Source organism: Delphinapterus leucas, unplaced genomic scaffold, assembly GCF_059928025.1.
Source record: "Delphinapterus leucas isolate spDelLeu-1000000601 "Yukka" unplaced genomic scaffold, BTC_Dleu_Yukka2 spDelLeu_asBTCV2_sq31, whole genome shotgun sequence".
NCBI classification, from domain to species: Eukaryota; Metazoa; Chordata; class Mammalia; order Artiodactyla; family Monodontidae; genus Delphinapterus; species Delphinapterus leucas.
This window is the reverse complement of record NW_028322240.1, coordinates 2,521,138-2,543,599: the sequence shown is the minus strand read 5'-3', so window position 1 is coordinate 2,543,599 and position 22,462 is coordinate 2,521,138.

Genomic DNA, 22,462 nt, shown 5'->3' with positions numbered 1-22,462 from the left:
CCAGCCAGGGTCCCATCCCCATGGGGATGTGGGCTTTCTGCTCTGAGGTCCCAAAGCCTGGGGTGCTCACAGTGTCAGAATGTGGGCCCTCTGCTGTGAGTTCACTCCGGCATGGATCCCATAGCCTCGGTGCTCTGGGCCACCTGCTTGGAGCTTCCAGCTGCGGGGTTCCTCACCTTTTTTATTCTATGGGCGCTCTGTTGTGAGTTTCCTCCTGCATGCCTCACTCCCAGCCCTTTCGTGGTGTGTGTCCCCTTGTTTGAGGCCACATGTGCTGTGTTCCTCACCTTTCGCTGATGTGGCCCCACTGGTGTGAGGACACTCCTGCCTGGTTTCCATCCCATTGGTGATGTGGGCGCTCTGGTTAGAGTCTGATCCTGTTTGGGCTCCTCACACTTCTGTGAGGTGGGCCCTCTGCTGTGAGGTAACTCCTGCCTGGCTTGCTCCCATTGCCTTGGTGACGTCGGCCCTCTGGTGGCATTTGGAGCCTGCTGGTAGCCTCCTCTCCTCAGTGATGAGGGCCCTCTGGCGTCAGGCCATAACTGCTGGGTTCCCACATTTTCTGATACGTGCTAAGTTGTGCGAGGACACTCCTGCGAGGTTCCCATCCCCAGGGGGATGTGGGCCTTCTGCTCTGAGGTCCCACTGGCTGGGTTGCTCACAGTTTCATGATGTGGGCCCTCTGCTGTGAGTTCACTGTGGCCTGGATCCCATAGACTCCATGCTCTGGACCACCTGCTGGGAGGTCCAAACTGCTGGATTCCTCACATTTTTTATTCTGTGGGCCCTGTGTTGTTAGGCTACTCCTGCCTGCCTCACTCGGAGCACCTTGGAAATGTGGGTCCTCTGGTTTAGGCCACATGTGCTGGGTTCCTCACCTTTCTATAATGTGGCCACACTGGTGTGAGGACACTCCTGCCTTGTTCCGATCCCCTTGGTGATGTGGGCCCTCTGGTGAGAGTCTTATCCTGGCTGGGTTCCTCACCCTTCTGTGAGGTAGGCCCTCTGCTGTGAGGTCAATCCTGCCTGGCTGGCACACGTCAACTTGGCGACGTGGGACCTCAGTTGGGAGTTGGTGCCTGCTGGGAGTCTCCTCCCCTCGGTAATGAGGGCCCTCTGGCGTCAGACCCTAACTCCTGGGCTCCCAAAATTTTCTGATGTGCGCCCTGTGGTGCGAGTACACTCCTGCCAGGATCCCAACCCCATGGGAATGTGGGTCTTCTGCTCTGAGGTCCCAATGGTACGTTCCTCAGTTTCATGATGAGGGCCCTCTGGTGTGAGTTCACTCCGGCATGGACCCCATAGCCTCGCTGCTCCTGGCCTCCTGCGGGGAGGTTCCAACTGTGGGATTCCTCACCTTTTTCCTTCTATGGGCCCTCTGTTTTGAGACTCCTCCTGCCTGCCTCACTCCCAGCCCCTTGGTGATGTGTGTCCTCTGGTTTGAGGCCACGTGTGCTGGGTCCCTCACCTTTCGATGATGTGGCCCCACTGGTGTGAGGACACTCCTGCCTGGTTCCTATCCCCTTGGTGATGTGGGCCCTCTGGTGAGAGTCTGATCCTGGCTGGGTTCCTCCCACTTCTGTGAGGTGGGCCCTCTGCTGTGAGGTCACTCCTGCCTGGCTGGCACACCCCGCCTTGGCAATGTCGGCCCTCTTGTGGCAGTTGGAGCCTGCTCGGAGCCTCCTCCCCTCGGTGATGACGGCCCTCTGGCGTCAGGCCCTAACTGCTGGGTACCCACATTTTCTGATACGTGCTAAGTGGTGCGAGGACACTCGTGCCATGTTCCCAACCCCATGGGGATGTGGGCCTTCTGCTCTGAGGTCCCAACGGCTGGGTTGCTCACAGTTTCATGATGTGGGCCCTCGGCTGTGAGTTCACTGCGGCCTGGATGACATAGACTCGGTGCTCTTGGCCGCCTGCTGGGAGGTTCCCACTGCACGATTCCTCAGCTTTTTTATTCTATTGTCCCTGTGTTGTGAGTCTACTCCTGCCTGCCTCACTCCGAGCCCCTTGGAGATCTGGATCCTCTGGTTTAGGCCACATGTGCTGGGTTCCTCACCTTTCTATGATGTGGCCACCCTGGTGTGAAGACAGTCCTGCCTGGTTCTGATGCCCTTGGTGATGTGGGCCCTCTGGTGAGAGTCTTACCCTGGCTGGGTTCCTCACCATTCTGTGAGGTAGGCCCTCAGCTGTGAGGTCACTCCTGCCTGGCTGTTGCACGTCACCTTGGCGACATGGGCCCTCAGTTGGGAGTTGGTGCCTGCTTGGGGTCTCCTCCCCTTGGTAATGAGGGCCCTCTGGCGTCAGGCCCTAACTTCTGGGCTCCCAAAATTCTCTGATGTGCGCCCTGTGGTGCGAGTACACTTCTGCCAGGGCCCCAACCACATGGGAATGTGGGCCTTCTGCTCTAAGGTCCCAACGGCTGGGTTGCTCACAGTTTCATGATGAGGCCCCTCTGTTTTGAGTTCAGTCAGGCCTGGATCCCATAGCCTCGCTGCTCCTGGCCACCTGCTGGGAGGTTCCAACTGCGGGATTCCTCACCTTTTTTACGCTATGGGCCCTCTGTTTGGAGGCTCCTCCTGCCTGCCTCACTCCCATCCCCTTGGTGATGTGTGTCCTGTAGTTTGAGGCCACGTGTGCTGGGTCCGTCACATTTCGGTGATGTGGCCACACTGGTGTGAGGACACTCCTGCCTGGTTTCCATTCCCTTGGTGATGTGGGCCCTCCGGTGAGAGTCTGATCCTCTTTGGGTTCCTCACACTTTTGTGTGATTGGCCCTCTGCTCTGAGGTCACTCCTGCCTGGCTGGCACACCCCGCATTGGCGACGTCGGCCTTCTGGTAGCAGTTGGAGCTTGCTGGGAGCCTCCTCTCCTCAGTGATGAGGGCCCTCTGGCGTCCGGCACTAACTGCTGGGCTCCCCACCTTTTCTGATGTGTGCCCACTGGTGCGATGACACTCCTGCTTGGTTCCCTTCCCCATGGGGATGTGGGCCTTGTGCTCTGAGGTTACAACGGCTGGGTTGCTTACAGTATCACGATGAGAGCCCTCTGTTGTGAGTTCATCACTGCCTGGATCCCATAGCCTCGGTGCTCTGGGCCGCCTGCTGGGATGTTCCAACTGCTGGATTCCTCACCTTTTTTATACAATGGGCCATGTGTTTTGAGGTTAATCCTGCCTGCCTCGCTCCGAGACCCATGGTGATGTGGGTCCTCTGGTTTGAGGCCACATGTGCTGGGTACCTCAACTTTCGATGATGTGGCCCCACAGGTGTGAGGACACTCGTGCCTGATTCCCAGCCCCTTGCTTATGTGGGCACTCTGGTGAGAGTCTGATCATGACTGGGTTCCTTACCCTTCTGTGAGGTGGGCGCTCTGATGTGAGGTCACTCCTGCCTGGATGGCTCACATCGCCTTGGCGACGTAGGCCCTCTGTTGGCCACTGAAGCATGCTGGGAGCCTCCTACCCTCTTTAATGAGGGCCCTGGAAGAAACGCATATGCCCTTTTTGACCAAGTGCATCATTGTCGAAGTTCTGCCTCTTCTCCTATACTTTCAGAGGACTTCCCGTCTACCTCCTGAAATCGTATTCCTGGAATTCTGCCCCGCGTTCAAGTCCTCTTTGCAGCCTTACTTCAATATATTTTTGGACGATAGCTGTCATTTATAACTCTGCAGGTTTGTGAATTACAGCGCCCCTGAGCTCCTTTCTTCAACTCGCTTTCTTGTGAGCTGGCCGCAAAACCGCAGGATTGCTTCAGGCCCTAATCTGGTTCCGGCACGGCATGCTGAGCCTTTGGCTAATTCCTCTTCCTGGTGGGAAATGAGCATTAAATTTGTTCGTGCAGACACCTACAGCTAATCTCTCATTGGTTCTCCCTATTCCTGTTCATCTTGCGCAGAAATTCCAAACTGTGCCAAACAGGAGGTTAAAGGCACTGACTCTCCAAGTGGGCAGAGTGTTAGTAAAGCGTCTGGAATGGTAAAACCGAGTAGGAGGGGACGAAAACTGAGATGCATTTAAAAAGGTTTCCCGGTCACACGGTGGACCATATTCTGGGTTTCCCATGCGTGTTTTACCTGAAGGAAGAATCCCTTCAACCTGGAGAGTTGGGACCCATGGAATGGGTACCATGCAGTATGACTTCAAAGGGTTGCCTTTGCTCACCGAACGTCACCAATGTTATCAGCCCGAAGTGTCCAGCCTTATGTCTCACTCAGCTCGGGGTGTAGATGTGGTAATTCCAGGTTGCATCACAAGCCCTGAGTGAATTATTTAAGAATTGCTCTCTATTTCACTGTCATTGTGTTTTGTTTTCAAAATTTATTTTGATAATGGGATTTATCGGATTTTCGCTGCTGCGTTTAGGCCGCTGTACACACGCTTGATTTCCTTATGGAGACATATAAATCCATGGGTTTTAAGATTCTTACTTGTCAGGTATGTTCCCAGGCGTTGAATATGGGGTGTTGAGTACATTTCATTGAGCAAGGAGTAGGTCTTATCTATTATATATTTGGCTTATGGAACGGTATCGGTGCTAATTTCAATCTCTGGTTTTATGCAGCACCCCAACTCACCTTTCCCCATTAGCAAGCATAATTTGGTTTTCTAAATTTGAGGCCCTGTTCTGTTTTGTAATTCAGTTCATGTGTAGCCAAGTTTACATTCCGTGTATTAGTGATATCTTATGATGTTTCTTTTTCTGTGTGACTTATTTCTCGTAGAATCATCGTTCCTGAATCCACTCATTATGCCGCTACGGACCTGATGACGTAGATTTCATTGCTGAGTGATATTCCATTGTACGTGCGTACCACAACTTCTTTATCCATTTTTTGCTTTCTCAGATAGTTAACTTATACCGTAGACAATGTTCTTGTAAACAGAGCCATCCCAGACTTTGGGGTGGCTGTGTGTTTTTGATTTTAATTTCCCTAAGCTATAGGACCATAAGTGGAAGTGCCATAGGCTGTGTTGCTTTGTTTCCTACATGTTTCAGAAAACACCATACACTTCTCCAGAGTGGCTGTTGGCAATTTACATCCCGCCCATCAGCATAACAAGGCTCCCTGTTCTCCATGACCTGTCCTGCCTTTCTGGATTTTACACTTTGTTCAGATGGCCCTTTTGACCGGTGGGCAGTGAGACTTCATTGTAGTGCAGATTTCCTTTACACGCTTGCTTGGTGGCCAAAAAGGGCGTATGCGTTTTTTCCTGAATATATTCAGGAAAAAACGCATACGCCCTTTTTGGCCAAGTGCATCATTGTCGACATTCTGCCTCTTTTCCTATGCTTTAAGTGCAATTCCTGTCTACCCAATGAAATCGTTTTCCTGAAATTCTGCCCCGCTTTCAAGTCCTCTTCGAAGACTTACTTCAATACATTTTTGGATGATAGCTGTCATTCATAACTCTGCAGGTTTGTGAATTTCAGTGGCCCTGAGCTCCTTTCTTCAACTCACTTTCTTGTGAGCTGGCTGCAAAACCGCAGGATTGCTTAGGGCGCTAATCTGTTTCTGGCAGGGCACGCTGAGCCTTTGGTTAATTGCTCTTCCTGGTGGGAAATGAGCGTTCCATTTGCCCGTGCAGACACCTACAGCTAGTCTCTCATTGGTTCTCCCTATGCCTGTTCATCTTGCGCAGAAATTGAAAACTGTGCCAAACAGGAGGTTAAAGGCACTGACTCTCCAAGTGGGGAGAGTGTTAGTAAAGCGTCTGGAATGGTGAACCCGAGTACCAGGGGACGAAAACTGAGATGCATTTGAAAACGTTTCCCAATCACACGGCGGACGATAGTCTGGTTTTCCCATGCATGTTTTAGCTGAAGGAAGAATCCCTTAAACCTGGAGAGTTGGGACCCATGGAATGGGTACCATGCAGTATGACTTCAAAGTGTCTGCGTTTGCTCACCGAACCTCACCAATGCTATCAGCCCGAAGTGTCCAGCCTTATGTCTCACCCAGCTTTGGGTGTAGATATGGTAAATCCAGGTTGCATCACAAGCCCTGAATGAATTATTTAAGAATTGCTCTCTATTTCACTGTCATTGTGTTTTGTTTTTGAAATTTATTTTGATAATGGGATTTATCGGATTTTCACTGCTGTGTTTAGGCCGTTGTACACACGCTTGATTTCATTATGGAAACATATAAATCCATGGGTTTTAAGATTCTTACTGGTTAAGTATCTTGCCAGGCGTTGAATATGGGGTGTTGTGTCCATTTCGTTGAGCAAGGAGTAGGGCTTGTCTATTATATATTTGGCTTATGGAACGGTATCTGTGCTAATTTTAATCTGTGGTTTTATGCAGCACCCCAACTCACCTTTCCGCATAAGCAAGCATAAGTTGGTTTTCTAAATTTGAGACACTGTTCTGTTTTGTAATTCAGTTTATGTGTAGCCAAGTTTACATTCCGTGTATTACTGATATATTATGATGTTTCTTTTTCTGTGTGACTTATTTCTCATAGAATCATCGTACCTGAATCCACTCATTATGCCGCTACGGGCCTGAAGACGTAGATTTCATTGCTGAGTGATATTCCATTGTACGTGCGTACCAGAACTTCTTTATCCATTTTTTCCTTTCTCGGATATTTAACTTGTACCGTAGACAAGGTTCTTGTAAACAGAGCCAACCGAAACTTTGGGGTGGCTGTGTGTTTGTGATTTTAATTACCCTAAGCTATAGGACCATAGTGGAAGTGACATAGGCTGTGTTGCTTTGTTTCCTACGTGTTTCAGGATACACCATACATTTCTCCAGAGTGGCTGTCCGCAATTTACATCCCGCCCATCAGCATAACAAGGCTCTCTGTTCTCCATGACCTGTCCTGCCTTTCTGGATTTAACACTTTTTTCAAATGGCCCTTTTGACCGGGGGGCAGTGAGACTTCATTGTAGTGCAGATTTCTTTACAGGCTTGCTTGGTTGGCCAAAAAGGGCGTATGCGTTTTTTCCTGAATATATTCAGGAAAATACGCATACGCCCTTTTTGGCCAATAGCATCATTGTCAACATTCTGCCTCTTTTCCTATGCTTTAAGTGCAATTCCAGTCTACCCCCTGAAATCGTTTTCCTGAAATTCTGCCCCGCTTTCAAGTCCTCTTTGAAGACTTATTTCAGTACATTTTTGGACGATAGCTGTAATTCATAACTCTGCAGGTTTGTGAATTACAGTGCCCCTGAGCTCCTTTCCTCAACTCCTTTTCTTGTGAGCTGGCCGCAAAACCGCAGGATTCCTTCAGGCCCTAATCTGTTTCCGGCCGGGCACGCTGAGCCTTTGGTTAATTCCTCTTCCTGGTGGGAAATGAGCGTTCCATTTGCCCGTGCAGACACCTACAGCTAGTCTCTCATTGCTTCTCCCTATTCCTGTTCATCTTGCGCAGTTATTGCAAAGTGTGCCAAACAGGAGGTTAAATGCACTGACTGTCCAAGTGGGGAGAGTGTTAGTAAAGCGTCTGGAATGGTGAACCCGAGTACCAGGGGACGAAAACTGAGATGCATTTGAAAACGTTTCCCAATCACACGGTGGACCATACTATGGGTTTCCCATGCATGTTTTAGCTGAAGGAAGAATCCCTTAAACCTGGAAATTTGGAACCCATGGAATGGGTACCATGCAGTATGACTTCCAAGGGTCTGCGTTTGCTCACCGAACCTCACCAATGCTATCAGCCCGAAGTGTCCAGCCTTATGTCTCACCCAGCTCTGGGTGTAGATGTGGGAAATCCAGGTTGCATCACAAACCCTGAATGAATTATTTAAGAATTGCTCTCTATTTCACTGTCATTTTGTTTTGTTTTTGAAATTTATTTTGATAATGGGATTTATCGGATTTTCACTGCTGCGTTTAGGCCGCTGTACACACGCTTGATTTCCTTATGGAGACATATAAATCCATGGGTTTTAAGATTCTTACTTGTCAGGTATCTTGCCAGGCGTTGAATATGGGGTGTTGAGTCCATTTCGTTGAGCAAGGAGTAGGTCTTGTCTATTATATATTTGGCTTATGGAACGGTATCTGTGGTAATTTCAATCTCTGGTTTTATGCAGCACCCCAACTCACCTTTCCCCATAAGCAAGCATAAGTTGGTTTTCTAAATTTGAGACCCTGTTCTGTTTTGTAATTCAGTTCATGTGTAGCCAAGTTTACATTCCGTGTATTAGTGATATCTTATGATGTTTCTTTTTCTGTGTGACTTATTTCTCGTAGAATCATCATACCTGAATCCACTCATTATGCCGCTACGGGCCTGATGACGTAGATTTCATTGCTGAGTGATATTCCATTATACGTGCGTACCACACCTTCTTTATCCATTTTTTACTTTCTGGGATATTTTACTTGTACCGTAGACGAGGTTCTTGTAAACAGAGCCGTCCCAAACTCTGGGGTGGCTGTGTGTGTTTGATTTTAATTTCCCTAAGCTATAGGACTATAAGTGGAAGTGCCATAGGCTGTGTTGCTTTGTTTCCTACGTGTTTCTGGAAACACCATACACTTCTCCAGAGTGGTTGTTGGCAATTTACATCCCGCCCATCAGCATGACAAGGCTCCCTGTTCTCCATGACCTGTCCTGCCTTTCTGGATTTTACACTTTTTTCAGATGGCCCTTTTGACCGGGGGGGCAGTGAGACTTCATTGTAGTGCAGATTTCCTTTACACGCTTGCTTGGTTGGCCAAAAAGGGCGTATGCGTTTTTTTCTGAATATATTCAGGAAAAAACGCATACGCCCTTTTTGGCCAAGTGCGTCGTTGTCGACATTCTGCCTCTTTTCCTATGCTTTTAGTACAATTCCAGTCTACCCCCTGAAATCGTTTTCCTGAAATTCTGCCCCGCTTTCAAGTCCTCTTCGAAGACTTACTTCAATACATTTTTGGACGATAGCTGTCATTCATAACTCTGCAGGTTTGTGAATTACAGTGCCCCTGAGCTCATGTCTTCAACTCGCTTTCTTGTGAGCTGGCCGCAAAACCGCAGGATTGCTTCAGGCCATAATCTCTTTCCGGCAGGGCATGCTGAGCCTTTGTTTAATTCCTCTACCTGGTCGGAAATGAGCGTTCCTTTTGCCCGTGCAGGCACCTACAGCTAGTCTCTCATTGGTTCTCCCTATTCCTGTACATCTTGCGCAGAAATTGCAAACTGTGCGAAACAGGAGGTTAATGGCACTGACTCTCCAAGTGGGGAGAGTGTTAGTAAAGCGTCTGGAATGGTGAACCCGAGTACCAGGGGACGAAAACTGAGATGCATTTGAAAACGTTTCCCAATCACACGGCGGACGATAGTCTGGGTTTCCCATGCATGTTTTAGCTGAAGGAAGAATCCCTTAAACCTGGAGAGTTGGGACCCATGGAATGGGTACCATGCAGTATGACTTCAAAGGGTCTGCGTTTGCTCACCGAACCTCACCAATGCTATCAGCCCGAAGTGTCCAGCCTTATGTCTCACCCAGCTCTGGGTGTAGATGTGGTAAATCCAGGTTGCATCACAAGCCCTGAATGAATTATTTAAGAATTGCTCTCTATTTCACTGTCATTGTGTTTTGTTTTTGAAATTTATTTTGATAATGGGATTTATCGGATTTTCACTGCTGCGTTTAGGCCGCTGTACACACGCTTGATTTCCTTATGGAGACATATAAATCCATGGGTTTTAAGATTCTTACTTGTCAGGTATCTTGCCAGGCGTTGAATATGGGGTGTTGAGTCCATTTCGTTGAGCAAGGAGTAGGTCTTGTCTATTATATATTTGGCTTATGGAACGGTTTCTGTGCTAATTTCAATCTCTGGTTTTATGCAGCACCCCAACTCACCTTTCCCCATAAGCAAGCATAAGTTGGTTTTCTAAATTTGAGACCCTGTTCTGTTTTGTAATTCAGTTCATGGGTAGCCAAGTTTACATTCCGTGTATTAGTGATATCTTATGATGTTTCTTTTTCTGTGTGACTTATTTCTCGTAGAATCATCATACCTGAATCCACTCATTATGCCGCTACGGGCCTGATGACGTAGATTTCATTGCTGAGTGATATTCCATTATACGTGCGTACCACAACTTCTTTATCCATTTTTTACTTTCTGGGATATTTTACTTGTACTGTAGACGAGGTTCTTGTAAACAGAGCCGTCCCAATCTCTGGGGTGGCTGTGTGTTTGTGATTTTAATTTCCCTAAGCTATAGGACCATAAGTGGAAGTGCCATAGGCTGTGTTGCATTGTTTCCTACGTGTTTCTGGAAACACCATACACTTCTCCAGAGTGGTTGTTGGCAATTTACATCCCGCCCATCAGCATGACAAGGCTCCCTGTTCTCCATGACCTGTCCTGCCTTTCTGGATTTTACACTTTTTTCAGATGGCCCTTTTGACCGGGGGGCAGTGAGACTTCATTGTAGTGCAGATTTCCTTTACACGCTTGCTTGGTTGGCCAAAAAGGGCTTATGCGTTTTTTCCTGAATATATTCAGGAAAAAACGCATACGCCCTTTTTGGCCAAGTGCATCTTTGTCGACATTCTGCCTCGTTTCCTATGCTTTTAGTACAATTCCAGTCTACCCACTGAAATCGTTTTCGTGAAATTCTGCCCCGCTTTCAGGTCCTCTTGGAAGACTTACTTCAATACATTTTTGGACGATAGCTGTCATTCATAACTCTGCAGGTTTGTGAATTACAGTGCCCCTGAGCTCATGTCTTCAACTCGCTTTCTTGTGAGCTGGCCGCAAAACCGCAGGATTGCTTCAGGCCAAAGTCTCTTTCCGGCAGGGCACGCTGAGCCTTTGTTTAATTCCTCTTCCTGGTCGGAAATGAGCGTTCCATTTGCCCGTGCAGACACCTACAGCTAGTCTCTCATTGCTTCTCCCTATTCCTGTTCATCTTGCGCAGAAATTGCAAACTGTGCCAAACAGGAGGTTAATGGCACTGACTCTCCAAGTGGGGAGAGTGTTAGTAAAGCGTTCAAATGTTGAACCCAAGTACCAGGGGACGAAAACTGAGATGCATTTGAAAACGTTTCCCAATCACATGGTGGACCATACTCTGAGTTTCCCATGCATGTTTTAGCTGAAGGAAGAATCCCTTAAACCTGGAGAGTTGGGACCCATGGAATGGGTACCATGCAGTGTGACTTCAAAGGGTCTGCGTTTGCTCACCGAACCTCACCAATGCTATCAGCCCGAAGTGTCCAGCCTTATGTCTCATCCAGCTCTGGGTGTAGTTGTGGTAAATACAGGTTGCATCACAAGCCCTGAATGAATTATTTAAGAATTGCTCTCTATTTCACTGTCATTGTGTTTTGTTTTTGAAATTCATTTTGATAATGGGATTTATCGGATTTTCACTGCTGCTTTTAGGCCACTGTACACACGCTTGATTTCCTTATGGAGACATATAAATCCATGGGTTTTAAGATTCTTACTTGTCAGGTATCTTCCCAGGCGTTGAATATAGGGTGTTGAGTCCATTTCGTTGAGCAAGGAGTAGGTTTTGTCTATTATATATTTGGCTTATGGAAAGGTATCTGTGCTAATTTCAATCTCTGGTTTTATGCAGCATCCCAACTCACCTTTCCCCATAAGCAAGCATAAGTTGGTTTTCTAAATTTGAGACCCTGTTCTGTTTTGTAATTCAGTTCATGGGTAGCCAAGTTTACATTCCGTGTATTAGTGATAACTTATGATGTTTCTTTTTCTGTCTGAGTTATTTCTCATAGAATCATCGTACCTGAATCCACTCATTATGCCGCTACGGTCCTGATGACGTAGATTTCATTGCTGAGTGATATTCCATTGTACGTGCGTACCACAACTTCTTTATCCATTTTATGCTTTCTCGGATATTTAACTTCTACCGTAGATGAGGTTCTTGTAAACAGAGCCATCCCAAACTTTGGGGTGGCTGTGTGTTTTTGATTTTAATTTCCCTAAGCTATAGGACCATAAGTGGAAGTGCCATAGGCTGTGTTGCTTTGTTTCCTACGTGTTTCAGGAAACACCATACACTTTTCCAGAGTGGCTGTTGGCAATTTAAATCCGCCCATCAGCATAACAAGGCTCCCTGTTCTCCATGACCTGTCCTGCCTTTCTGGATTTTACACTTTTTTCAAATGGCCCTTTTGACCGGGGGGCAGTGAGACTTCATTGTAGTGCAGATTTCCTTTACACGCTTGCTTGGTTGGCCAAAAAGGGCGTATGCGTTTTTTCCTGAATATATTCAGGAAAAGAAGCATACGCCCTTTTTGGCCAAGTGCATCATTGTCAACATTCTGCCTCTTTTCCTATGCTTTAAGTGCAATTCCAGTCTACCCCCTGAAATCGTTTTCCTGAAATTCTGCCCCGCTTTCAAGTCCTCTTCGAAGACTTACTTCTATACATTTTTGGACGATAGCTGTCATTCATAACTCTGCAGGTTTGTGAATTACAGTGCCCCTGAGCTCTTTTCTTCAACTCGCTTTCTTGTGAGCTGGCCGCAAAACCGCAGGATTGCTTCAGGCCCTAATCTGTTTCCGGCAGGGCACGCTGAGCCTTTGGTTAATTCCTCTTCCTGGTGGGAAATGAACGTTTCATTTGCCCGTGCAGACACCTACAGCTAGTCTCTCATTGCTTCTCCCTATTCCTGTTCATCTTGCGCAGAAATTGCAAAGTGTGCCAAACAGGAGGTTAAATGCACTGACTGTCCAAGTGGGGAGAGTATTAGTAAAGCGTCTGGAATGGTGAACCCGAGTACCAGGGGACGAAAACTGAGATGCATTTGAAAACGTTTCCCAATCAAACGGTGGACCATACTATGGGTTTCCCATGCATGTTTTAGCTGAAGGAAGAATCCCTTAAACCTGGAGAGTTGGGACCCATGGAATGGGTACCATGCAGTATGACTTCAAAGGGTCTGCGTTTGCTCACCGAACCTCACCAATGTTATCAGCCCGAAGTGCCCAGCCTTATGTCTCACCCAGCTCTGGGTGTAGATGTGGTAAATCCAGGTTGCATCACAAGCCCTGAATGAATGATTAAGAATTGCTCTCTATTTCACTGTCATTGTGTTTTGTTTTTGAAATTTATTTTGATAATGGGATTTATCGGATTTTCACTGCTGCGTTTAGGCCGCTGTACACACGCTTGATTTCCTTATGGAGACATATAAATCCATGGGTTTTAAGATTCTTACTTGTCAGGTATCTTGCCAGGCGTTGAATATGGGGTGTTGAGTCCATTTCGTTGAGCAAGGAGTAGGGCTTGTCTATTATATATTTGGCTTATGGAACGGTATCTGTGCTAATTTCAATCTCTGGTTTTATGCAGCACCCCAACTCACCTTTCCCCATAAGCAAGCATAAGTTGGTTTTCTAAATTTGAGACCCTGTTCTGTTTTGTAATTCAGTTTATGTGTAGCCAAGTTTACATTCCGTGTATTACTGATATATTATGATGTTTCTTTTTCTGTGTGACTTATTTCTCGTAGAATCATCGTACCTGAATCCACTCATTATGCCGCTACGGGCCTGAAGACGTAGATTTCATTGCTGAGTGATATTCCATTGTACGTGCGTACCAGAACTTCTTTATCCATTTTTTCCTTTCTCGGATATTTAACTTGTACCGTAGACAACGTTATTTTAAACAGAGCCATCCCAAACTTTGGGGTGGCTGTGTGTTTGTGATTTTAATTTCCCTAAGCTATAGGACCATAAGTGGAAGTGACATAGGCTGTGTTGCTTTGTTTCCTACGTGTTTCAGGATACACCATACATTTCTCCAGAGTGGCTGTTGGCAATTTACATCCCGCCCATCAGCATAACAAGGCTCCCTGTTCTCCAAGACCTGTCCTGCCTTTCTGCATTTTACACTTTTTTCAGATGGCCCTTTTGACCGGGGGGCAGTGAGACTTCATTGTAGTGCAGATTTCCTTTACACTCTTGCTTGGTTGGCCAAAAAGGGCGTATGCGTTTTTTCCTGAATATATTCAGGAAAAAACGCATACGCCCTTTTTGGCCAAGTGCATCATTGTCGACATTCTGCCTCTTTTCCTATGCTTTAAGTGCAATTCCAGTCTACCCCCTGAAATCGTTTTCCTGAAATTCTGCCCCGCTTTCAAGTCCTCTTCGAAGACTTACTTCAGTATATTTCTGGACGATAGCTGTCATTCATAACTCTGTAGGTTTGTGAATTACAGTGCCCCTGAGCTCCTGTCTTCAACTCCTTTTCTTGTGAGCTGGCCGCAAAACCGCAGGATTGCTTCAGGCCCTAATATGTTTCCGGCCGGGCACGCTGAGCCTTTGGTTAATTCCTCTTCCTGGTGGGAAATGATCGTTCCATTTGCCCGTGCAGACACCAACAGCTAGTCTCTCATTGGTTCTCCCTATGCCTGTTCATCTTGCGCAGAAATTGCAAACTGTGCCAAACAGGAGGTTAAAGGCACTGACTCTCCAAGTGGGGAGAGTGTTAGTAAAGCGTCTGGAATGGTGAACCCGAGTACCAGGGGACGAAAACTGAGATGCATTTGAAAACGTTTCCCAATCACACGGCGGACGATAGTCTGGGTTTCCCATGCATGTTTTAGCTGAAGGAAGAACCCCTTAAACCTGGAGAGTTGGTACCCATGGAATGGGTACCATGCAGTATGACTTCAAAGGGTCTGCGTTTGCTCACCGAACCTCACCAATGTTATCAGCCCGAAGTGCCCAGCCTTATGTCTCACCCAGCTCTGGGTATAGATGTGGTAAATCCAGGTTGCCTCACAAGCCCTGAATGAATGATTTAAGAATTGCTCTCTATTGCACTGTCATTGTGTTTTGTTTTTGAAATTTATTTTGATAATGGGATTTATCGGATTTTCACTGCTGCGTTTAGGCCGCTGTACACACGCTTGATTTCCTTATGGAGACATATAAATCCATGGGTTTTAAGATTCTTACTTGTCAGGTATCTTGCCAGGCGTTGAATATGGGGTGTTGAGTCCATTTCGTTGAGCAAGGAGTAGGGCTTGTCTATTATATATTTGGCTTATGGAACGGTATCTGTGCTAATTTCAATCTCTGGTTTTATGCAGCACCCCAACTCACCTTTCCCCATAAGCAAGCATAAGTTGGTTTTCTAAATTTGAGACCCTGTTCTGTTTTGTAATTCAGTTTATGTGTATCCAAGTTTACATTCCGTGTATTACTGATATATTATGATGTTTCTTTTTCTGTGTGACTTATTTCTCGTAGAATCATCGTACCTGAATCCACTCATTATGCCGCTACGGGCCTGAAGACGTAGATTTCATTGCTGAGTGATATTCCATTGTACGTGCGTACCAGAACTTCTTTATCCATTTTTTCCTTTCTCGGATATTTAACTTGTACCGTAGACAAGGTTCTTGTAAACAGAGCCATCCCAAACTTTGGGGTGGCTGTGTGTTTGTGATTTTAATTTCCCTAAGCTATAGGACCATAAGTGGAAGTGCCATAGGCTGTGTTGCTTTGTTTCCTACGTGTTTCAGGATACACCATACATTTCTCCAGAGTGGCTGTTGGCAATTTACATCCCGCCCATCAGCATAACAAGGCTCCCTGTTCTCCAAGACCTGTCCTGCCTTTCTGGATTTTACACTTTTTTCAGATGGCCCTTTTGACCGGGGGGCAGTGAGACTTCATTGTAGTGCAGATTTCCTTTACACGCTTGCTTGGTTGGCCAAAAAGGGCGTATGCGTTTTTTCCTGAATATATTCAGGAAAAAACGCATACGCCCTTTTTGGCCAAGTGCATCATTGTCGACATTCTGCCTCTTTTCCTATGCTTTAAGTGCAATTCCAGTCTACCCCCTGAAATCGTTTTCCTGAAATTCTGCCCCGCTTTCAAGTCCTCTTCGAAGACTTACTTCAGTACATTTTTGGACGATAGCTGTCATTCATAACTCTGCAGGTTTGTGAATTACAGTGCCCCTGAGCTCCTGTCTTCAACTCCTTTTCTTGTGAGCTGGCCGCAAAACCGCAGGATTGCTTCAGGCCCTAATATGTTTCCGGCCGGGCACGCTGAGCCTTTGGTTAATTCCTCTTCCTGGTGGGAAATGATCGTTCCATTTGCCCGTGCAGACACCAACAGCTAGTCTCTCATTGGTTCTCCCTATGCCTGTTCATCTTGCGCAGAAATTGCAAACTGTGCCAAACAGGAGGTTAAAGGCACTGACTCTCCAAGTGGGGAGAGTGTTAGTAAAGCGTCTGGAATGGTGAACCCGAGTACCAGGGGACGAAAACTGAGATGCATTTGAAAACGTTTCCCAATCACACGGCGGACGATAGTCTGGGTTTCCCATGCATGTTTTAGCTGAAGGAAGAATCCCTTAAACCTGGAGAGTTGGGACCCATGGAATGGGTACCATGCAGTATGACTTCAAAGGGTCTGCGTTTGCTCACCGAACCTCACCAATGTTATCAGCCCGAAGTGCCCAGCCTTATGTCTCACCCAGCTCTGGGTGTAGATGTGGTAAATCCAGGTTGCATCACAAGCCCTGAATGAATGATTTAAGAATTGCTCTCTATTTCACTGTCATTGTGTTTTGTTTTTGAAATTTATTTTGATAATGGGATTTATCGGATTTTCACTGCTGCGTTTAGGCCGCTGTACACACGCTTGATTTCCTTATGGAGACATATAAATCCATGGGTTTTAAGATTCTTACTTGTCAGGTATCTTGCCAGGCGTTGAATATGGGGTGTTGAGTCCATTTCGTTGAGCAAGGAGTAGGGCTTGTCTATTATATATTTGGCTTATGGAATGGTATCTGTGCTAATTTCAATCTCTGGTTTTATGCAGCACCCCAACTCACCTTTCCCCATAAGCAAGCATAAGTTGGTTTTCTAAATTTGAGACCCTGTTCTGTTTTGTAATTCAGTTTATGTGTAGCCAAGTTTACATTCCGTGTATTACTGATATATTATGATGTTTCTTTTTCTGTGTGACTTATTTCTCGTAGAATCATCGTACCTGAATCCACTCATTATGCCGCTACGGGCCTGAAGACGTAGATTTCATTGCTGAGTGATATTCCATTGTACGTGCGTACCAGAACTTCTTTATCCATTTTTTCCTTTCTCGGATATTTAACTTGTACCGTAGACAAGGTTCTTGTAAACAGAGCCATCCCAAACTTTGGGGTGGCTGTGTGTTTGTGATTTTAATTTCCCTAAGCTATAGGACCATAAGTGGAAGTGACATAGGCTGTGTTGCTTTGTTTCCTACATGTTTCAGGATACACCATACATTTCTCCAGAGTGGCTGTTGGCAATTTACATCCCGCCCATCAGCATAACAAGGCTCCCTGTTCTCCAAGACCTGTCCTGCCTTTCTGGATTTTACACTTTTTTCAGATGGCCCTTTTGACCGGGGGGCAGTGAGACTTCATTGTAGTGCAGATTTCCTTTACACGCTTGCTTGGTTGGCCAAAAAGGGCGTATGCGTTTTTTCCTGAATATATTCAGGAAAAAACGCATACGCCCTTTTTGGCCAAGTGCATCATTGTCGACATTCTGCCTCTTTTCCTATGCTTTAAGTGCAATTCCAGTCTACCCCCTGAAATCGTTTTCCTGAAATTCTGCCCCGCTTTCAAGTCCTCTTCGAAGACTTACTTCAGTACATTTTTGGACGATAGCTGTCATTCATAACTCTGCAGGTTTGTGAATTACAGTGCCCCTGAGCTCCTGTCTTCAACTCCTTTTCTTGTGAGCTGGCCGCAAAACCGCAGGATTGCTTCAGGCCCTAATATGTTTCCGGCCGGGCACGCTGAGCCTTTGGTTAATTCCTCTTCCTGGTGAGAAATGATCATTCCATTTGCCCGTGCAGACACCAACAGCTAGTCTCTCATTGGTTCTCCCTATGCCTGTTCATCTTGCGCAGAAATTGCAAACTGTGCCAAACAGGAGGTTAAAGGCACTGACTCTCCAAGTGGGGAGAGTGTTAGTAAAGCGTCTGGAATGGTGAACCCGAGTACCAGGGGACGAAAACTGAGATGCATTTGAAAACGTTTCCCAATCACACGGCGGACGATAGTCTGGGTTTCCCATGCATGTTTTAGCTGAAGGAAGAATCCCTTAAACCTGGAGAGTTGGGACCCATGGAATGGGTACCATGCAGTATGACTTCAAAGGGTCTGCGTTTGCTCACCGAACCTCACCAATGTTATCAGCCCGAAGTGCCCAGCCTTATGTCTCACCCAGCTCTGGGTGTAGATGTGGTAAATCCAGGTTGCATCACAAGCCCTGAATGAATGATTTAAGAATTGCTCTCTATTTCACTGTCATTGTGTTTTGTTTTTGAAATTTATTTTGATAATGGGATTTATCGGATTTTCACTGCTGCGTTTAGGCCGCTGTACACACGCTTGATTTCCTTATGGAGACATATAAATCCATGGGTTTTAAGATTCTTACTTGTCAGGTATCTTGCCAGGCGTTGAATATGGGGTGTTGAGTCCATTTCGTTGAGCAAGGAGTAGGGCTTGTCTATTATATATTTGGCTTATGGAACGGTATCTGTGCTAATTTCAATCTCTGGTTTTATGCAGCACCCCAACTCACCTTTCCCCATAAGCAAGCATAAGTTGGTTTTCTAAATTTGAGACCCTGTTCTGTTTTGTAATTCAGTTTATGTGTAGCCAAGTTTACATTCCGTGTATTACTGATATATTATGATGTTTCTTTTTCTGTGTGACTTATTTCTCGTAGAATCATCGTACCTGAATCCACTCATTATGCCGCTACGGGCCTGAAGACGTAGATTTCATTGCTGAGTGATATTCCATTGTACGTGCGTACCAGAACTTCTTTATCCATTTTTTCCTTTCTCGGATATTTAACTTGTACCGTAGACAAGGTTCTTGTAAACAGAGCCATCCCAAACTTTGGGGTGGCTGTGTGTTTGTGATTTTAATTTCCCTAAGCTATAGGACCATAAGTGGAAGTGACATAGGCTGTGTTGCTTTGTTTCCTACGTGTTTCAGGATACACCATACATTTCTCCAGAGTGGCTGTTGGCAATTTACATCCCGCCCATCAGCATAACAAGGCTCCCTGTTCTCCAAGACCTGTCCTGCCTTTCTGCATTTTACACTTTTTTCAGATGGCCCTTTTGACCGGGGGGCAGTGAGACTTCATTGTAGTGCAGATTTCCTTTACACTCTTGCTTGGTTGGCCAAAAAGGGCGTATGCGTTTTTTCCTGAATATATTCAGGAAAAAACGCATACGCCCTTTTTGGCCAAGTGCATCATTGTCGACATTCTGCCTCTTTTCCTATGCTTTAAGTGCAATTCCAGTCTACCCCCTGAAATCGTTTTCCTGAAATTCTGCCCCGCTTTCAAGTCCTCTTCGAAGACTTACTTCAGTATATTTCTGGACGATAGCTGTCATTCATAACTCTGCAGGTTTGTGAATTACAGTGCCCCTGAGCTCCTGTCTTCAACTCCTTTTCTTGTGAGCTGGCCGCAAAACCGCAGGATTGCTTCAGGCCCTAATATGTTTCCGGCCGGGCACGCTGAGCCTTTGGTTAATTCCTCTTCCTGGTGGGAAATGATCGTTCCATTTGCCCGTGCAGACACCAACAGCTAGTCTCTCATTGGTTCTCCCTATGCCTGTTCATCTTGCGCAGAAATTGCAAACTGTGCCAAACAGGAGGTTAAAGGCACTGACTCTCCAAGTGGGGAGAGTGTTAGTAAAGCGTCTGGAATGGTGAACCCGAGTACCAGGGGACGAAAACTGAGATGCATTTGAAAACGTTTCCCAATCACACGGCGGACGATAGTCTGGGTTTCCCATGCATGTTTTAGCTGAAGGAAGAACCCCTTAAACCTGGAGAGTTGGTACCCATGGAATGGGTACCATGCAGTATGACTTCAAAGGGTCTGCGTTTGCTCACCGAACCTCACCAATGTTATCAGCCCGAAGTGCCCAGCCTTATGTCTCACCCAGCTCTGGGTATAGATGTGGTAAATCCAGGTTGCCTCACAAGCCCTGAATGAATGATTTAAGAATTGCTCTCTATTGCACTGTCATTGTGTTTTGTTTTTGAAATTTATTTTGATAATGGGATTTATCGGATTTTCACTGCTGCGTTTAGGCCGCTGTACACACGCTTGATTTCCTTATGGAGACATATAAATCCATGGGTTTTAAGATTCTTACTTGTCAGGTATCTTGCCAGGCGTTGAATATGGGGTGTTGAGTCCATTTCGTTGAGCAAGGAGTAGGGCTTGTCTATTATATATTTGGCTTATGGAACGGTATCTGTGCTAATTTCAATCTCTGGTTTTATGCAGCACCCCAACTCACCTTTCCCCATAAGCAAGCATAAGTTGGTTTTCTAAATTTGAGACCCTGTTCTGTTTTGTAATTCAGTTTATGTGTATCCAAGTTTACATTCCGTGTATTACTGATATATTATGATGTTTCTTTTTCTGTGTGACTTATTTCTCGTAGAATCATCGTACCTGAATCCACTCATTATGCCGCTACGGGCCTGAAGACGTAGATTTCATTGCTGAGTGATATTCCATTGTACGTGCGTACCAGAACTTCTTTATCCATTTTTTCCTTTCTCGGATATTTAACTTGTACCGTAGACAAGGTTCTTGTAAACAGAGCCATCCCAAACTTTGGGGTGGCTGTGTGTTTGTGATTTTAATTTCCCTAAGCTATAGGACCATAAGTGGAAGTGCCATAGGCTGTGTTGCTTTGTTTCCTACGTGTTTCAGGATACACCATACATTTCTCCAGAGTGGCTGTTGGCAATTTACATCCCGCCCATCAGCATAACAAGGCTCCCTGTTCTCCAAGACCTGTCCTGCCTTTCTGGATTTTACACTTTTTTCAGATGGCCCTTTTGACCGGGGGGCAGTGAGACTTCATTGTAGTGCAGATTTCCTTTACACGCTTGCTTGGTTGGCCAAAAAGGGCGTATGCGTTTTTTCCTGAATATATTCAGGAAAAAACGCATACGCCCTTTTTGGCCAAGTGCATCATTGTCGACATTCTGCCTCTTTTCCTATGCTTTAAGTGCAATTCCAGTCTACCCCCTGAAATCGTTTTCCTGAAATTCTGCCCCGCTTTCAAGTCCTCTTCGAAGACTTACTTCAGTACATTTTTGGACGATAGCTGTCATTCATAACTCTGCAGGTTTGTGAATTACAGTGCCCCTGAGCTCCTGTCTTCAACTCCTTTTCTTGTGAGCTGGCCGCAAAACCGCAGGATTGCTTCAGGCCCTAATATGTTTCCGGCCGGGCACGCTGAGCCTTTGGTTAATTCCTCTTCCTGGTGGGAAATGATCGTTCCATTTGCCCGTGCAGACACCAACAGCTAGTCTCTCATTGGTTCTCCCTATGCCTGTTCATCTTGCGCAGAAATTGCAAACTGTGCCAAACAGGAGGTTAAAGGCACTGACTCTCCAAGTGGGGAGAGTGTTAGTAAAGCGTCTGGAATGGTGAACCCGAGTACCAGGGGACGAAAACTGAGATGCATTTGAAAACGTTTCCCAATCACACGGCGGACGATAGTCTGGGTTTCCCATGCATGTTTTAGCTGAAGGAAGAATCCCTTAAACCTGGAGAGTTGGGACCCATGGAATGGGTACCATGCAGTATGACTTCAAAGGGTCTGCGTTTGCTCACCGAACCTCACCAATGTTATCAGCCCGAAGTGCCCAGCCTTATGTCTCACCCAGCTCTGGGTGTAGATGTGGTAAATCCAGGTTGCATCACAAGCCCTGAATGAATGATTTAAGAATTGCTCTCTATTTCACTGTCATTGTGTTTTGTTTTTGAAATTTATTTTGATAATGGGATTTATCGGATTTTCACTGCTGCGTTTAGGCCGCTGTACACACGCTTGATTTCCTTATGGAGACATATAAATCCATGGGTTTTAAGATTCTTACTTGTCAGGTATCTTGCCAGGCGTTGAATATGGGGTGTTGAGTCCATTTCGTTGAGCAAGGAGTAGGGCTTGTCTATTATATATTTGGCTTATGGAACGGTATCTGTGCTAATTTCAATCTCTGGTTTTATGCAGCACCCCAACTCACCTTTCCCCATAAGCAAGCATAAGTTGGTTTTCTAAATTTGAGACCCTGTTCTGTTTTGTAATTCAGTTTATGTGTATCCAAGTTTACATTCCGTGTATTACTGATATATTATGATGTTTCTTTTTCTGTGTGACTTATTTCTCGTAGAATCATCGTACCTGAATCCACTCATTATGCCGCTACGGGCCTGAAGACGTAGATTTCATTGCTGAGTGATATTCCATTGTACGTGCGTACCAGAACTTCTTTATCCATTTTCTCCTTTCTCGGATATTTAACTTGTACCGTAGACAAGGTTCTTGTAAACAGAGCCATCCCAAACTTTGGGGTGGCTGTGTGTTTGTGATTTTAATTTCCCTAAGCTATAGGACCATAAGTGGAAGTGCCATAGGCTGTGTTGCTTTGTTTCCTACGTGTTT